Below are 17,914 nucleotides of genomic sequence, written 5' to 3' on the forward strand. Positions count from 1 at the left end.
ATTTGCATTTCTTATCTGTGTAGAATTGATAAAACAATTGCTCCTGGTATGACTCCCTAGGTCCTCTCAATAACATGCCGCAGGGCTGTGCATGGTCACGTGATGCCCCACCATGCACGAAATTCCACACAGAAATGCGACGAAAAGCGTAAAAGAAGAGCAAGCACGAACTGTCTTCGTCATCGTAGGTACCGCTTGCGCAGTACAGACTATTCTCTGGCATAGTGGTTGGCAGGAAATCGCGTATCTGTTAGACATCACAGTGATTGAGAAGTCACAGATATCACAGTAACAATTTAACAAAATCTAACTGCGATTTCAGTCACACTTAGCAGTCGCAAGTAGCATCTCACAATAAACGCCGTGAGCCATCTGTTGGCCGAATTCCATAGTGCTTTCTGTGATTTCAGTGACAAATTGCAACTAAGAGTCGCAAGTAGCAACTAAAAAGCGCAGTTAACAGTGCCATCTGTTGGCCAAAGTTCGTACTACGCTCATCTCTGCGACACGCTATCGAGTCTAACTGCGATTTCTGTGACAATTCGCAACTAAGAGTCGCAAGTAGCAACTAAAAAGCGCAGTTAGCAGTGCCATCTGTTGAGCAAAGCTCATACTATGCTATTCGCTACCGAGTCAAACTGCGATTACCGTGACAAATCGCAACTAAGAGTCACAAGTAGTAATTAAAAAGCGCAGTTAACATTCTTTTCCTAGTGTCATCTGTTGAACGACGTACGTATTTCGTTATAAGAGTCTTGTGCCTCACGAGATCGGTGTGCTGTGTGTGCGTATGAAGGACTTATTTCATTAGTGGTACAAGTCCATTTTTGTTCATTTTGAGATACGGAGTCGTAAAGTTAAATGAGCGCTGATAAATCTACAGTTGAGATACCAGAAATATTCAAGCATATGGCTTCTTGCTAGAAATGAACCTTTATTAATGGTTGTTTGGATCATTAATTTCAGACGCATTATAGACAGAAAAGTGGAGGTAATGGACTTGTACCACTATTGAAATAAGCCCTTCACATTATATGACGACATGCACCTTAAGCATCAGTTATGATTGGTCAAACACAGCTGTGACTCTGAATGTATTATATTAATAAGAAGCAACGTTGCCTTTTTCCCCTGAAAATATCAAGTAACGTAACAAATGTGATTCTGCTTCCAATATGACAATTTTGGTTAATACTCCACATGTCTACAAGACAGAACTCAGACATCTGTATAAGTGTAGTGAAATGAAAACAGCATTATTGAGTCATATGAATGCCTCACTTTTATTCCGGCACAGTTCAAGACTCGGGCTAAAAGTTTTGCCCCTGGCGTTCTACATGGCAACTTCACACACACGAACTTTTTGCCGACACTACAACCACCTACATAAGTAAGCTTTTCCTGTGTTACTTTCAAGTACTGCACTTAAGCTATTCCTGATTTAACTGGAAGATCTGTACTTCCCACTTTTATATGAACAGCCTCAAAATGCATATTCTATATCTCGGGCTATGTTACAGGTCAGTGTCACACCAAGATTGTGGAGGGGGGGGGGGGGGGGGCATGTCACTCTTCAACCAGTGTTTACCCGTAAATATGTGGCGGAAAATTACGGGTATAGGACGGCTTAAACTTGTGGAAAATGAGATTTTCATTATTCAATCACTGTATTTAACATTTATTATTCCTTTAAAATCGCATAACAACTTCAATAAAACACAGTTTAATCACTCATCTGCACAATTATGTCACTTTTAAACTGCAAATCCTCTAAGAGCTGTCTTGAATCTTCTCGAGTCTCTCTCAATAGCCTTGATGTGGATAGATACGTACAGCAACCAGTAATCAAGAGTCAGAACTGTGTCTGCAAAATCACAAGGATTATTAAACAATTTTTGCTGTCACTAATTACAAACAATGTAATTGACAGAGTAGATTGCTAATATTTGCTGTAATGAAAGCCACTCAATGGGGTATATTTCACATTTGCAAGAACGATCTCACTGAAGTAATTAAATCCATCAAAACACTTAGAAACTAACCTCTCGTCTAACGAAAACGGTCTAAAGACGCAGTGCAATTTCTCCAGATCTGTTGACAATGATATTTTGAGTTATCAATTTACTGAGTGACTGAAATGTAGCTCGGGTACCTGTGAACATAACAATATGTTAGAATTCATTTTCTAAACAACAACTATTACGCTACTGTATGGCTACTTACATATTAATTACACTATTAATATTTTCACAGTTGTTTCTTTAATACATAATTAAAGCCAACGGAAGAGCAAACGTAAAACTTACTTACCAATGACAGATTTGTTGAGATGCAATTTTCTGTGTGGGCAGATGTAACTTTTTCATACGGTGGTAAGTCGCAGAAGTAGCAGAAATCGCAGAAATAGCAGTGGCGGAGGGATACGCGACCTACGTTCTTTAACTGCGACTCTTAACTGCGTCAAATCACAGTTAAGAATAGCAGATACTGAAAAGCAGCATTCACAGAAATCACTGATATCGGAAAATCGCAGTTTAGCCCATCACTAGACTAAATTAAAATTCTTTGTTAGAGCATCAGTTCCTACGAGTCAAAACTACAAGACTAAAGAAGCGAAAAATTCCCGGAATTCTAAAATTCCCCTGTTTCTTTTGCAGTTTTCAACCGGATGAATATTTTTTTCGGGGCCTATATACACCCTGTATGAAGAAAAGTAAAAATCATGATAATTTTCATACGACGTGTTTAGTAATTTTCTGTAGCATAACTTTCAAAAAAATCATACTTTAGATAAATACAGAAATTGAAAAGTCCCCGTAACTTCTAATTTATAGAATTCTTTGTCATTTATAAAACTTAGTTTTTAAGCTACTTTATTCTCTGGAAGTTAGTTTATAAATTTGAGAATTCACATGTGTTAAATTATAGACGCTTTTACCTTTTTTGGGAAAAGGGGGAGGGGGAGATGCCGTGACTCTTATGACTACCACCACTCCTACCTTCCTACCCTTGGCTCACCCGATGGTAAAGATGCCTAATGGGTTTCCGGTTCCTGTCCTGATACTGCACAGCCCTCAAATTACCCTCTATGGTGATGAATGGTGTCCGACATTCATAGAAGAGACCAGCCCATAACATGACTGCCCACCTCCTTGGCGAAACTGAAGGACTATATGGTTGAGATGTGTGCTGTTATTTGGCCGCCTCCACAATCTTCTATGATTATCAGGCATCAGACAAACTGCTACTTCCGATTAGATTAGATTAGATTAGTACTTGTTCCATAGATGATGAATATGACACTTCGGAATGATGTGGAATGTGTCAGGTTAATAAAAGGTGTCTATACAAGATATTACATTCCAAAAATATTACATGACACTTAACTTTTTTTGTGGGGGTTGGGGAAATTACCCACTTACTATATCCAAAAATTTATCTAATGGGTAGAAGGAGTTGCCATTAAGAAATTCTTTTAATTTTCTTTTAAATGCTATATGGCTATCTGTCAGACTTTTGATGCTATTACGTAAGTGGCAGCATAATTTACCCCCTTCTGAGCCAAAGTTAGATTTAACCTTGAGTAGTGAAGATCATACTTTCTCCTAGTCTTGTAGCCATGTACACTGCTATTACTTTTGAATTCGTTCGGATTGTTAATAACAAATTTCGTAAGTGAATATATATATATAGTGTGAGGCTGCAGTGAAGGTCTCTAGCTCTTTAAATAAGTGTCTGCAGTATGATCTTGCATGAGCTCCAGCAATTATTCTGATTACACGCTTTTGTGCAATGAACACTCTCTTTTACTCAATGATGACTTACCCCCGAATATGATACCATACGAAAGAAGATAATGAAAATGGACATGGTAAGCTAATTTACTGAGATGTATATCGCCAAAATTTGCAATGACCCTAATAGCATAAGTAGCTGAACTCAAACGTTTCAGCAGATCCTCAGTGTGTTTTTTTTCCAGTTCAACCCCTCATCAATGCATACACCTAGAAATTTTGAATATTCTACCTTATCTACCGATTTCTGATCGAAGTCTATATTTATTAATGGTTTCATTCTATTTACTGTGTGGAACTGAATATACTGTGTTTTGTCAAAGTTTAATGAGAGCCCATTAGCAGAGAACCACTTAATGATTTTTCATTTACAATTTCACCAGTTAATTCTTGCAAAGAGACTGCAAAGCTTCTGAGGAAGGTTCCATTCTAGGTGTTTGTTTATCGACTTTTTTGTTTGACTGTCTAGACTGAAACGTACTCCCAGCTTCCTACAAAAAGACAGTGCACAGCTTTTCCGTATTCATGGGTTATCTGTGAGCTACAATTTGTAAGTAGTGGGCATCGCCTGGTGTTGACCCTGGGCAACCACTACATCACAGATCTACAATGTTTATTCCTCTTGCAATAGCAGTTACATCTCCAAATGCACTGCTGCATAAATAAATTTGACAGGCCATTTCTTCTGCTAATAAAGTAACAATGTGTGCATTGCCTAAGCTTAAAATGACTTTGCTGTATGTTGATAGACTGAACATTTCACACAAAACACACTGCCCCATTCATTATGCAACACACAGAGTGCTCTACTGAATTATTACTGTTACAGTGTCATACTTTCCTTGCCTTTGTCGCAAACAGCGCTAGTTGTGAATGCGGCTGCACCTTCACTACATTCACGTCCAATTCCCATGTGCAGCATTCCCTGGAACATGACGCTGAGTGGCTTCTCACGTGTTCCTACCAGTGAATGTTTTTCCGAAATTATTAATAAGAAGACTTTTTCCCTACTTGTCACTCTTCTCCAATAACTCAATAACACTTTGATATTCAGTATCCTTCTTTTACATTTAAAAGTAATATTTTAGCAGGGATTTTGAAGAATAGGGATGGACAAGGATAATCTGTGCATTGGGTGTGCAGTGGAACACAACTTTGGGTGATAAGCCCTGCAATGAGGTATATGCTACCCACAACTAGAGGTAGTCGAAGCCCTGGTGAAGGATGTGGTTGAGGTCAGGGTGATCAAAGCAGTACTGGTCTTGTTATAAAGTTTACTGGTGTAAGTGGAGAAAATGACACAAAGGATTTGCTTATGGACAAAAGGGATAGGATACTGTGTTTCAATACAGGCTCTGTTAATGTTGTCAGCAATTTCGACAAAACCAGTTTTCCACTGAAGGTGCAATGTCCACTAGGTGGCAAGGCTGTAAGGTAGAAACTTTTTGACATGAAATTAGTGACAGCTATCAGATTAGAGGTACTGTAGGTGGTTTGTGCCCACTATATGACATGACGTACAGCCACCTGAGAGGTGCACCTAGGAAGGTGGTTGATTTGGAAATAGGTGTTGATAGCTATGGAGCTAAAGTTGTCCTTGCCACAAGTCCAGATTGTGAAAATGTCATCAATGAATCTGAACCAGACAAGGAGTTTTACATGTTGACTGGTTAGGAAGGATTCCTTCAGATGACTTGTACATGCACTGGCATAGGATGGTGCCATGCAAGTACGTACTACGGACTTGTTTATAGATTTGGCACTGAAAAGTGAATTAACTGTGGCTGGATATGAGGATTAGGAAGGAGATGGTTACTTTGGTATCTAGAACATTGGGGAAAGTAGTGTTCCATGGTCAAAAGACTATGGGCATGGCAGACGTCAGTGTACAAGGACTTTGTATTCAGTTACCAACAAGTGAGCTGGAACAGGAACTCTTGAGGTGGTGGTGAAAGAAATGAGTGGCACCTCATACGTAGAATGGGAGCTTACAGACACTAGTTTGGAGGTGGTGGTCAACAATGGGAGAGAATTGCTCTGTGTAGTATTGTAACCTACGACAATGGAATGCCAAGTAGGTAGACCCATGGGGTTGGATTTGTGGAGGAAGAGTGGAAGGTTGGTGGAGAGATGGATTTAGGTGCCAGTTTTTGAGGCAAACCTAAAACCATGAGGAGGTCATGGAGTTCATATTGGACTTATGGAATGGGATCAAAGCCATAAGGTTTATCTGCAGAAGTGCCTGAAACTTTGCAAAGACAGTCCAGACTGGTTTTAAGATTACAGATAGCTGTGTAGTCCTTAGCAGAAATGTTGGACTTATGGAGCATGGATTTAAGGAAGAAAGTGAGGACAGGTTAGACATGAGAGTTCTTGAAGATTACTAGTGGATGATTTGTTGAAGGGGAGGAGGATCACAGTTGGAGGGAGGTACCACTGCAGAGAAAGAGTAAAGAAAATAACGAGGCTTATGCAGGGGTCAGAAGGTTTGACAATGTTACAAATGTCCATGAACAGTATGTTTCATGGAGGGTGGAGGCAGATTTTGGGGATGTAGAAGGTGAAGTAACTCAGCAATGCATGATGGAGGAGCCATGAGGGGTTGACTGGGGGTAAGGGTGGGGGGGGGGGGGGTGCAGTTTGAATCAAAGTGGTAGGCTCTTTATTGGCTAAACGTAATCCCATTTGGGCATAAGACAGGAGTAGCTGAGACAGATTCGTCAGAGGGTGTCGGGAATGCAATTCCAATTGTTGAAAGGCAATGATAGCATCCAGGGATTTATAGTTACAGAGTAAAAGGATCTTGTGAAAGGGGCAAAAGCTGTCCAGTATGGTTTCAACTTGTACTGGGCGATTATGACAGATTGGTGAGGGCGAGGGATTGATAGAATTGGAAAGGGTGATGGTTCTTGCAGTAGGACACAAGTTTTCACTACTGTTAAAACAAATATATTTGGTCAGCATCACACTTCATTGTATAAGATGACACAGGACACAGTTATAACTGGAAAAAAATTGATGCATTCAAAAAGTTTGTGTATTTCATGAGATGAGTGAGTCACAGATTGTCAATAATAAAAATTACACATATGACTGTCTCATGTGCCACTGTTGTACAGTTGTAGAAGCAATGATAGAGCAATAACCAATTTATTTATTATAAGCCATATGGCAGTTGAAGGCATCATCTTGCTATGGTCAATGGCTTGGAATCGACTAGGACAGCAGCACTTGCTAGCTCAGTAAAGGGCAGCCAATGCCAGAGTCGCCAGCAGAAGGAACTATGTCAGGCCTGGGCAGGCAAAAGGCAAATCATGGCACCAATTTCCAGTGTAAGCCAGTTACACTGTTTAGTGCAACCAGCTAAGAGCTGGTGGTGATCCAGTGCAGGAGGTACCAAAGAGCAGCAGCAAACAGGCAGCAAGGCTAGTCACATGCCAACCAAACTAACTTCAGTGACAGGGAAATACTTGTCTTGTCAGCTCGGCCCCATTCAGCTTCTGGTTGAAAAATGCAATGACAGATATCTCCTCAATTGGCCGCAGGTAACAGGCATCAATTTCAAAGGCAATAGTGCTACAGTTTCAGTGTTTCTGTCACATTTGAGACCACAACAGCTGCTTTTGATCAATGAAAGGCACTAACATAACCGAGAGCCCACTACAGCTCTCAATATTCTTTATGTGGTTATTGAGAAAGTACAAGTGTCAACCTGGCCTTGCTATAAAATAGTATTGACAAATACTTCCACAGGACACACATGCAGAAGAAAGAAAGTATCTATTGACAACTGTGCTTAGTAGACACTGTATACTATGATGATGCTTTTAAGTTTTCTGTGCCCATTTTAGTAAATTAGAGTAACATATTCCAATATACATCCTTCTCTGTAGGTACTGTTGCTGTTCATCCCCAAACAAGACGACCATTGTGCTGAAAAACTTCAATTGAATCGAGTTTTTTTTTAAAAGGGCTTATCTCGTGCTGAGTAAATTTTTCAGGACACACAAAACACTGTGTCAACTCCAAACCACAAAACATAGATGCTTTTTAGTGGTTTTATGTGATTAATACAGTAATATCTGCGTTTATGTGAGAAGGATTTTCACCTTAAGTAATTATGCTATGTGTAATTGAACTATAAACATTGATTTACACTCTTTAATAAAAAATCCCAAATTAAGAAAATCTTCTGGCAGAATTAAGCAAACTTTGCTTTTTAATTTTGTTTATTTTACAAATTTATACAAAATACTATTAAGAGCAATGGTTTATGATACAAATCACAATAATTACTAAAAAAAATATAACACCAGTATTGTCATCAAGTAGATTACGTAAAATGCATTCTTCCTATTCTGTGGAATTTTCAGCTTCAGTTGGCCAAGAAAATAGTTCTATGTAGAAATACTTGTGCTCTTGAGGAATGTAGGGTTCGATTTTCTTCAGGTCTTCAGTCTTTGCTCTTTTGATGGGAACTTTCCTAGAAGAGTACGATGGAGGTGATGGTGGAGCAGGTGTCATTAAACTGAGAGCCATGAAGAAAGTGTGGCAGACCAGACCATTCATTATCGAATACCCCTTAATGTAATCCTTTCTTTCATGGGAATAGACAAAGTGATAAAGAGTACTAATTGAAAACTTAATTCTTTCATTTCTGGGTTTGCTTTTAGTCTCTTCAGAGATAGCATACTTTTTGCAGTGCAATGGCCACCAGTTTTTGAAACCCAGAATTTCTATGGTTGCCACTCCTTTCACCACAAACTTTCCTGGTACAGAATGTACAATAATATGACGAGCAACCTCGTGCACTGAATAGAGTCTATTTTTTTTTTTTTTTTTTTTTTTTTTTTTTTTTTTTTTTTTGCGATGATTCCAAAATCACAGCCACAAGGTAAAAAACTATGATGTCACTGGGAAAAATTGTATTTTCTTAAATCAACCTGTGTCTGTGAGTGAGAGAAGATATCGAGAAAGTGTCTGAATTTTGTTTTGGCCTACGCAGTTATCTGAAAATAAACAGAGCTATGTTTTATGTTGTGGCACCTCTCTTATAAAATCTGATAAAAAAGGACAGACCTCATCAGGGGATTTTCTGCCGTTCCCTTCATGGTAAATGTACAATGTACTGTTCTTTTCTTTAGTGTTACTGATGCAGAATTTACTAACAGATAGTTGTCTTAAATAGAAAAGCTCCTGAGCTGGAATCTTTGTAGTCAATTGCGATGGACAGAACATGGCTTTCTTTTTGCCCCTCTATAGGTAATTCATGCTTTAGAGCAGAATAAAACTTTCTACCCCCGTGTTTATGTATTAATAGTTTGGCTGTAGCTGTCCTTTTAGCAACCTCATTAAGATGAGGGGCTTTAACTTTCTGGTTAAGTTCTTCACAGGTACAACATACATATATTTGAGGCCTGCCAAATCTGTAACCAAAAATCTTGATAACATCATTCCAGTATGTGTAGTATGAGACAGATGTTAATTCAGAATATTTCGTTCTGAGCAGTTTTCACATTGTTTTTATTGATAGCTGAGGGCTCAGGTAGTATATTTTGTCCTAAGACTAATGCAATTCATACAATGGGAAAAATTGCCTCATGCATTTCAGGTGCGAGACATCTGGTAATACCTCTACCTCTTTTATCATCTGGACTACATCCAGCCATCTCTGATTCCTCTGACTCGCTTTTCACTCATAGAAAAAACTGAAAGAAAAGCTTTCATGCACACCTTCGTTCAGCCACTTCCTACAAAAATGTGGTGAGAGAAAGTAGCACTTTTCACTACCCTGGGATTAGTTCTACCCTCTGGTCTTATCTGTTAAACTTCACCTACATCAATCAAGCCTTGTAGATACAAATCCTGAGAACTCTTACTAAGAATATTGTAAACTTTTGAAAACACATCCAAACAGTTGTCTTCCCCCAGATTGTCCAAACACTTTCTTGTACATCTAACAGAAGAAATAAAGACAAAGAAATATTACAATGAAATGAACACCCTTAGCTGCTTACAGGCATTGACATACAGCAATGGGGACAGATGAAAATGTGTGCTCCAACCGGGACTCGAACCCGGGACCTCCTGCTTACATGGCAGATGCTCTATCCATCTGAGCCACCGAAAACACAGAGGATAGCGCGACTGCAGGGATTTATCTCTGGCATACCTCCTACGAAACCCACATTCTCAATGTATTGTCCCGCACTACATTCATAGTGCCCCTGCCCATTATACACATTACTCGCGGCGCGTTGCCGATTCCCGAAAGAGTTCAGGCACTGTTTGTGCATTTGCACAATGAACATCCTTAGCTGCTTACAGGCATTGACATACGTCAACGGGGACAGATGAAAATGTGTGCCCCATCCGGGACTCGAACCCGGGATCTCCTGCTTACATGGCAGATGCTCTACCCATTTGAGCCACCGAGGACACAGAGGATAGTGTGACTGCAGGGATTTATCTCTGGCACGCCTCCCGCGAAACCGACATTCTCAATGTATTGTCCCGCACTACATTCTTAGTAGTGTAACATTCCACGTGGGAAAAATATATCTAGAAAGAAAGATGATGTAACTTACCAAACGAAACCACTGACATATTGATAGACACACAAATATACACACAAAATTCAAGCTTTCGCAACCAACGGTTGCTTCATCAGGAAAGAGGGAAGGAGAGGGAAAGACGAAAGGATGTGGGTTTTACGGGAGAGGGTAAGGAGTCATTCCAATCCAGGGAGCAGAAAGACTTACCTTAGGAGCATAAAAGGACAGGTATACACCTGCGCACACACACACACATATCCATCCACACATACACAGACACAAGCAGACACTTGTAAAGGCAAAGAGTTTAGGCAGAGATGTCAGTCGAGGCGGAAGTACAGAGGCAAAGATGTTGTTGTATGAGCGGCGACAACTTGAAATTAGCGGAGGTTGAGGCCTGGTGGGTAACGGGAAGAGAGGAAATACTGAAGGGCAACATCTTTGTGTGTGTGTGTGTGTGTGTGTGTGTGTGTGTGTGTGTGTGTGTGTGTGTGTGTGTGTGTGTGTGTGTGTCCTTTCATCTTTCCCTCTCCTTCCCTCTTTCCTGATGAAGCAACTGTGGGTTGCGAAAGCTTGAATTTTGTGTGTGTGTTTATGTGTCTATCAACATACCAACGCTTTCGTTTGGTAAGTTACATCATCATTGTTTTATATATAAACAAATAATTGTTGCAGCACACATAACTAGTACATGGTCATTTTTAAGATGATGGAGGCTACTATTTTTAAAAAAAACTTTTGTTACCTATCATTAATATCATTATTAATTGTTTTAATAATAAAGTATAGGTTTGAAACAATAATTTATTGCTAAATCATTAACAAATAAACGGAACAAAATAATGGAAGAAAAGTGGCTTACTTGCAAGAAAATTCAGGTTTTTTAGCCTCAACAATGTTGCCTCTGTGGTCAACATAACCTTCACTCTTGAGTTGGGCTGCTTTTACTTTGATTACCTTATATAATGACAGATTTGCACCATGTTTTCTTTTGCATGATTTGTCAGCTATCAGTGTCACTCATTTTATTGTTTGATGTGAACTAATTGTCAACTGAACAGCAATAGAACAAAGGCTGTATATCACAGGTTAAAAAATAAGCACAAATTGAAACAGCTGTTGACAATGCTGCCTACAGATATATATATATTTTTTTTTTTTTAGAGGCAGGCGTTAGTGACATACACCCAATTAAAAAAACTGCAATCTTTTGTCTGGGATTCTCGCTCAATGTGAGGCATTAGAAACACCCTTTTAGTACTAATCAATAGGCATATCTATCGTGTTTCTGAAACAACAAAAAACTGAAAATCGGTGAAATGATGAGTTACGCCCCTTTAAAAAACTCTACTCAATTTTCCAGATACATTCAATGCCATTGCAAGAATCTGATTACAGGACTTCTTACCATTGTGTGTCTGCAATTCAACATGTCATCTTTGCTACAATATGTATTTTTCTTACATTGCTGACATTCCAACCTGTAGTTTCCATGGCTTGGTTAAACCCTAAAGGTGTGGCTGTTACCTGCAGCTGTAGCTAGACCTTCCCACATTTTGTCATTAAGGTATATGGTGACAACCACCACTCGGTCACAACTGTTTTTCCCAAGGCACTGCCCCAGCCACAGAAGGATGGAAAGACGAATGGCTAAATTTGATTTATTTTGACATTAAATATATTACTACAGGAAAAACAAAAACTTGCAACTGGTGTAAGGAACCCATCAACGCAGCTGAAAAACTCACAGTAAAGTAAATTTTCTTATCAAATCCACAAATTATCTTTGTCATAACTGTAATGGTGTAACAACTATGCACAAATCATGGAACATAAGTAAAAAATTTCTTATTAAGAGCATTTTCAGGTAGTCACTGAATCAGTATTGTTAAACGCTGTCATATTTCTTCTTTATGGGGAAGAAAAATGTTTTGAAGATAGCAATTTACTCTCACTCTTGCATATTATTTAAGTAAAACTTTTGCATAGTACTGAATCTCTTGGATAAAATCCCTATTTACTCAGATGATGGGTGCACAGCAATGAAGAGAGAGAGAGACTATAATATACACGGAGTCGACAAGTCATCATATACCTCCATAATATCATGGTGGACCTCCTTTTACCTAACATAGTGCAGCAGCGCGATGGGGCAAGGGCTCAACAAATCATTGGAAGTCCCCTGCAGAAATATTGAGCAGTGCTGCCTCCACAGCTGTCCATAATTGTGAAAAGTATTGCTGGTGCCAGGATTTTGTACCCAACCTGACCTCTTGATTGTGTCTCATGAATGTTCAGTGGGATTCATATTGTGAGATCAGCGTGGCCAAATCATTCACTTGAATTGTCCAGAATGTTCTTCAAATCAGTGGGGAACAATTGTGGTCTGTTGACATGGTGCACTGTCATGGGCACTTGAAGCACATGCGTGGCTGCAAATGGCCTTCACGAGTAGCCAAACAATTTCCAGTCTATGAGCGGTTCAGTTGGAGCAGAGGTCCCACTGCATTCCATGTAAACACAGCCCACACCATTGTGGAGCCACAACCAGCTTGCACAGTGCCTTGTTGACAATTTGGATCCATATCTGTGATATGGCTTCTTGTGATCTGCACCACACTTGAGCCCTTACCATCACCTCTTACCAACTGAGATCGGGACTCACCTGACCAGACCACGGTTTCCCAGTCTAGGGCCTGAACTAATACATTCATGAGCCCAGGAGAGGTGTGGCAGGCCATGTCATGCCGTTACAAAAGGCACTCACACTGGTTGTCTACTGCCATAGCCCATTCATGTCAAGTTTCATCACAGTGTCTTAACGGATATGTTCATTGAATGTCCCAGACTTATGCTTGCAGTTATTTCGAGCTGTGTTGCTTGTCTGTCAACACTAACAACTCACCACAAATGTACTGTTCTCTGTCATTAAGTGAAGGCCACTGCATTGTGAGGTAATGCCTCAAATCTGGTATTCTCAACCACTCTTGACACTGTCTTTGAATACTGAATTCCCTAATGACTTCCAAAATGGAATGTGCCTTTCGTTTAGATCCAACTACCATTCCACATTTGAAATATGTTAATTCCCATTGTGAGGCCATAATCATGTCAGAAACCTTAACGCCTTAGTACAATAGACATCCGCCGACCCCCCCCCCCCCCCCATGCTGTGTCTCCCTATCCCATGATACTTCTCACCTCACTGTATACAGTGAGAGTTGCCGCAGATTCTGGAAATCAGGGAATTTCAAGCATAACAGAGAAATTTGAAAAAGTAAGAAACGCTGGAAAAAAATCTTGTTTATATTTCAGTGGATGAAATGATTTGTTTACCAAGGTATCATGCATTGTCACTGACTGAATACAGCTGAGTATGTGCACCACTTACCTGCTTCCTCATTACTGCTGCTTCTCCCCTTCCTTTCATCTTGCGGTCAATGCTGCCACCACTTCTTGCTGCTAGCCTAGCAGCTGCCTATGAGAGGCAGGCAGGCAGGCAGGCAGGCAGGCAGGCAGGCAGGCAGGCATGAGTAGTGGTTTGTTCGGATCTGATTCTCAGAGGTGTAGCAGCTGGAGACAGCGTCATGTGTACACGAGTTGCGTGAGCGATTGTGTGTGCACGTGCTTTCGTTTCTGACAAAAGCTATGGCTGAAAATTTAGTTGTGATAGTATGATTGTCTTTCTACACGCCTGTCTACGGCTCAGCAACCATCTTTAAGGCGAGTTGCTACCTATCCTCATTATTATTGATTCTCAGAGTATTTGAACAAGTTATCCATTGCAAGGACTGATCACCTTGGTCTCATTTCAGCAACATGCTGTGTGTGGTTCGTCAATAGCTGGCTACACGAATGGATTTCTTGGACGGGTCAAAACCGCAGGCTGTTTTTGTGGGTATCTGTAATGGATCGAGCCTGCCGATCTGAAGCTGTTTAGTACCCACTAATGTGCAGGCCCTGCCCGTCGGATCTAGTCTCATTGATCTGCTCACAGACTGTGTCTTTATGTGTGTTGTTTAATGCAGCAGATTTTCATGGTTTATCCATGGACCCCGGAATGCAGTGCTCCTCAGCAGGCCACAGGCAATGGATTTCAGGAATTGCGACTGTCTCACCACAAGCATGTTGTAGTGTGGCATTTTTATAGATTTTTACTTGTTCTAGTACATTTTGGCACATAAAAAGTAGTTTATATGGTAGAAAAGTATGGATGATAAGAAGAAGAAAATTATGTCAGTTTCTGGTGGTTTGTACACTGTGTACTCCTACTTCTCGAAAGAAAAAGTCCCAAATACCAGTAAAATAATAGATATAACAGTGGATAACTGACAATAACATAGTAGAATCAACATTTTATTGGTAGTCACCTAGTGCTGGTTTACACAATTCTTCCCCAGCTTATATATTCTTTAAACCTTTCAGACACTTTTTTATTTACTTGTAAAAAAAATCTGACATTTTTACATTCAGATGAGTCTCCTGACATTTTTCTACGAAAAAATTTCATATGATCTCCAGTTTTCTAGATATTTAATTTACACAAATGTGTTCACCTGGTTTCGAGCTTCACATCATACATTAAAGAGGTTAACAGCACGGATCAATTATGCCACTCTATTTCACTTTAAAACAAAAGAAACAATAAAAATGATTCCAAATTACATTCTTATTTAAACAACAGTGGTCAACACCTAATTTTAAGATTTAGTATGAAACTGAAAAAATAATTTCTGTCCTTTTGGAGACAAATGTACTACATATTTTATGCACTGAATTCTTGAACGCCCTGTACATTTTGGAAATTTGCAGCAACTTGGGAGCTCCTACATAGGCAAATGGTCAATGGAATCAAACTATCTCTGTCGCTGGTCATAATTATTCTCTTTTTCTTGGTATGACTCATGTCTGAAGCCAGTCTATCATATGGATGCCCCTCTTCTTTTCAGTCACTTTCTTTTGGCACAGTATCAATCCATCTCCTACCCTGATACGAAAGGAAAGAAGGTCCATTTACTTCTTTTTTGGGATAGACGGGTTGTCTGCATCTCATCTGTATTCCAACCAACTTTGCACGATGGCAAAGTCAACAAGAAAAATCATACACAAAGGCCATTTTCGAGATCTAATGAAAACTATAGTAGCTTATCAATTGATAAAATAGATCCACACCACCCATTGCATGATTATATCTTCTCACCATTTCAGGTCTTTCTACTTTCACATATTTATGGTGCTTTTTGTCCCAACACTCAACTTTATCCACTGAGCCTTTACCAACAAAGTTTGAACACAATACAACTGGCCTCCTGCCTAACCACTTACACATGGTAATGTCATCAGAACTACTGATTTCTTCACAGTAACCTCTGGGGTTTGTTTCATTATTGTTTTATCATCTGCAAAAGGCAAGTTCTTTACAAATCTGTTTTGACAGACAGTACCTGCTGCATTGATGCCTTGAGATTTCAGAACTTCAAAAACAGATAAGATGAAAAGTTAAAGTATAATTTATGACCTTTACCTTTTGACAGTGGAACAGAAAATCCTAAAACAACAGCAGGCCTTAACCCAAATTTTTTACAGCTTAGGATAGTTGGTTCAGTTGTATCACCTTGATACAAAAGGAAATCGTGCACTATTTCAATCTTTCCACACAACATGAAGATTTTGATTCCCCATGGACTTGGTTTCCCCTTGACATACTGCTTTGCAGAAAACTTCCCACTGAAATGAATAATTCATTCATCCACACAAACATTCTCTTCTACAGGAAGTTCACTGCAGCGTTTTTGAATGGTTGTGCAAACTGGCCTGACTTTGTAAAATTTATCTTTATTTTCAGGAGGCTTCTCCAGATTGTTCAAGTGTAAATCTGTTTATCATTCTGAAGATCTGTCTCTTGACATGTTTGCCCAAAACACATTTACCTTCAGGCTTGTATCCCAATACATTCATAAACTGGGAAATTTCAAAGTGCTAGTCAATATATGCAAACCAAATAGCACCTCTAGTTCTTTAGGAGTTGTCTGCTGTGTCTCCACACACACCATTCACGCCCACTTTATCTGCTCCAACACGTTTCACTATTTGTGGAGCTTTCCTTTCAATAAGTGGTACACTGCTATCCTCATCTCCACTCAAACTAATGTCAGGAACATCAATATTTTCAATTATGTTCATAATCAAGTCCTAATCTTTCTCCACAGAAAGATATTCCTTATCCATATTTGTAAGTCAAAAGCCAGAAATATAAAATAAAATGTGTACTGGTCAGTTATTCTCCTCCTTGCTGCTGGTACTGAAAAAGTACCACATATAACTAACATGTATAAAAACTGACAAGTCACCTATGTCGCAATCCTTGATTGTATAAGGCATGTTACGTGATAATAAAATTTGATTGATTGAACATAGCTATGCAAAAAAAGCTGAGACAAATTTTTGGTTATGTTTCCTATTTTGCACCATTAAGCACATGTTGTACACAAATGTTTACATTAAACTTACCTGAGAAATAACACAAATATGAACTGAATGAAATTGCTGAAAATTCCCCTGAAAGAATGTCTAATGTTTCCAAAAGAAGGAAACCACACAAAACATTAACAACCCACAGTGTGACTATTATGGCAATAAAGTCAATGAGTAATAGCTTCCCACTGAGAGACCACCAGAGTATATTTTACTGCATGGTTCACAGACTGCTCACAAGAGAGCAGCAGCTGCTGCTGGAGCATGGCTAAAAATAAACCTATACAAATGTGTGCAGTGAGTTTTGATGCAACTGACATTTCTTGTCAGCGAAATATTAGTGAAAAATTTAATGTACACAATTGTGACCAGATCTGAAAAGGTTAAGGAAGCCTACATTTTCTGAGGTTATTTCTCAAAACAGTGAAGGTATTCTAAATCTGTCTAGCAACTCCAAGGAAACGCATATTTTTGTTATCAAATGTGTTTTTTTTATTGAAATAAAATATCAGTGATCTTAATGAAACACATACCATTTGGCTTGCTTTCTCCATCTAAGAACAGTTCATTACAAAAGAAGTTGATATTAGTACTTTAAGATTTTTCTCACATCAAGATAGCCTGTCTGTTTGCAAGGGTTTTTTTAAGATATTTCCTCGTTTGCACTATTGTTTCTTGTACCATAGCTGCAAAGACATATTGTCAATTTACAACTTAACTTACCCTTGATATCAAAATTTATCAGGAAAAAATGCTTAAACTTGTTTGGAAATCAAGGAATTTCACTTGGGGAAACTTGTGGCAACACTGACAGTATTCATTGAAAGGCCCAGCAACTTTTTGAGAAACTTATAAGATTTTACTCAACTGAAATAGTGGAGTGGAATGTCCTCATAACCATACTGATGCCCAGTAGAAATAATTCTACATCACCTTCCTTCCCAATTGCCTCAAAGTGTTTTATTTTTAATTCTGCAGAAGCATGTTATCCTCAGCACTAATCTTTGTCTCATTCTTGCACTGCTAAGTTCAGGCAAATGATTTACATGTATGGAAGTTGTCAGTTTAATGGAGTTCGCATCTCTATTTCAG

General features: G+C 39.1%; 1 protein-coding gene, 1 long non-coding RNA gene and 1 other non-coding gene across 4 annotated transcripts in view; 1 reads left to right on the forward strand and 2 right to left on the reverse strand.

The window, feature by feature from the left end:
- LOC126278527 (zinc finger MYND domain-containing protein 10) overlaps positions 1-17,914 on the forward strand; it is a 113,063-nt gene that overhangs the window by 86,656 nt on the left and 8,493 nt on the right. The gene's annotated exons all lie outside the window — the stretch shown is intronic.
- Positions 1,655-3,175, reverse strand: LOC126278529 (uncharacterized). Its single transcript, XR_007550716.1, has 3 exons — positions 2,311-3,175; positions 2,043-2,152; positions 1,655-1,864 (listed from the first exon to the last, which is right to left on the reverse strand). It is a non-coding gene; the product is annotated as an uncharacterized LOC126278529 (long non-coding RNA).
- Positions 9,851-9,925, reverse strand: Trnat-ugu (transfer RNA threonine (anticodon UGU)). The gene has a single exon. It is a non-coding gene; the product is annotated as a tRNA-Thr (tRNA).

The sequence above is a fragment of the Schistocerca gregaria genome, chromosome 6, assembly GCF_023897955.1.
Source record: "Schistocerca gregaria isolate iqSchGreg1 chromosome 6, iqSchGreg1.2, whole genome shotgun sequence".
NCBI lineage: Eukaryota > Metazoa > Arthropoda > Insecta > Orthoptera > Acrididae > Schistocerca > Schistocerca gregaria.